The sequence below is a fragment of the Plectropomus leopardus genome, unplaced genomic scaffold (assembly GCF_008729295.1).
Source record: "Plectropomus leopardus isolate mb unplaced genomic scaffold, YSFRI_Pleo_2.0 unplaced_scaffold14402, whole genome shotgun sequence".
Classification (NCBI taxonomy): domain Eukaryota; kingdom Metazoa; phylum Chordata; class Actinopteri; order Perciformes; family Serranidae; genus Plectropomus; species Plectropomus leopardus.
In genome coordinates this window covers 1-1,582 of record NW_024615394.1, presented here as the reverse complement: position 1 = coordinate 1,582, position 1,582 = coordinate 1, and the positions used below count along the sequence as shown (strand labels likewise).

The following is a 1,582-nucleotide window of genomic DNA, read 5'->3' as shown; positions in this document are numbered from 1 at the left end:
TCCATCTGTCTGGATGTCTTCACTGATCCTGTCAGCACACCATGTGGGCACAACTTCTGCAAGAACTGCATCACTGAATACTGGAATACTAATTACCAGTACCTGTGTCCAATGTGTAAAGAGATTTTTACCAATAGACCTGATTTCAGAGTCAACACTTTCATCTCTGGGATGGTCGCTCAGTTCAGACAGTCAGCTCAACAGAAATCCAGCAGCAGCAGCTCAGAGCAACAAGAGTCCAAACCAGGAGAAGTTTCCTGTGACGTCTGCACTGAAACCAAACTGAAGGCCCTGAAGTCCTGCCTGGTGTGTCTGACCTCCTACTGTGAGACTCACCTGGAGCCTCATCTGACAAAGCCAGGTCTAAAAAGACATCAGCTGATCGACCCTGTGGAGAACCTGGAAGACTGGATATGTACGAAGCACGATAAACCTCTGGAGCTGTTCTGTAAGACTGACCAGACATGTGTCTGCACACTATGTCCTCTTTTAGACCACAAAACACATGAATTTGTTCCTCTGATAGAAGAATATGAAAAAAAAAGGCAGAGCTGGGAAATACAGAAGCTGAAATTCAGCAGATGATCCAGAAGAGACAACAGAAGATTCAGGAGATCAAACAGTCAGTCGACCTCAGTGAGAAAGATGCTGACAGAGAGATCACAGAAGGTGTTCAGGTCTTCACAGCTCTGAAGGAGTCTGTTGAGAGAAAACTGAACGAGCTCATCGACACGATCAAAGAGAAGCAGAAATCAACAGAAAAACAAGCTGACGTTTTCATCAAAGAGCTGGAACAGGAAATCTCTGAGCTGAAGAAGAGAAGCTCTGAGGTGGAGCAGCTCTCACACTCTGAAGACCACCTCCAACTTCTCCAGAGTGTCCAGTCCCTGAAAGCTGCTCCACCCACCAAGGACTGGACACAGGTCAGCGTCCATCCACCATCATATGAGGGGACTGTGGTGAGAGCTGTGTCTCAGCTGGAGGAGACACTCAGTCAACAGATGAAGAAGCTGTTTAAATCTGAGCTGAAGAGGGTCCAGCAGTATGCAGTGGATGTGACTCTTGATCCTAAAACAGCATATCCTGCTCTCATCCTGTCTGATGATGGAAAACAAGTGAAACATGGTGACATAAAGAAGAATCTCCCAGACAACCCAGAGAGATTTTCTTATTGTGTTATGGTTTTAGCAAAGCAGAGTTTCTCTTCAGGCAGATTTTACTTTGAGGTTGAAGTTAAAGGAAAGACTGCATGGGATTTGGGAGTGGCCAAAGAGTCGATCAACAGGAAGGGAAAAATCTCACTGAGACCTGAGGATGGTTTCTGGACCATATGGTTGAGAAATGAAAATGAGTATGAAGCTTGTGCAGGCCCTTTCATCCGTCTCTCCTTGAAGTCTCCCCCTCAGAAGGTGGGGGTGTTTGTGGATTATGAGGAGGGTCTGGTCTCCTTTTATGACGTAGATGCTGCAGCTCTCATCTACTCCTTTACTGGCTGCTCCTTCACTGAGAAACTCTTCCCATACTTTGAACCCTGTCTTAATGATGGTGGCAAAAACTCTGCACCTCTGATCATCACTCCTGT

At 46.1% G+C, this 1,582-nt stretch overlaps 1 pseudogene; it reads left to right on the top strand.

Annotated features, from left to right (window-relative positions):
* Positions 1-6: 6 nt before the first annotated feature.
* LOC121964189 lies at positions 7-1,577 on the top strand (annotated as a pseudogene).
* The last annotated feature ends 5 nt before the right edge of the window (positions 1,578-1,582 follow it).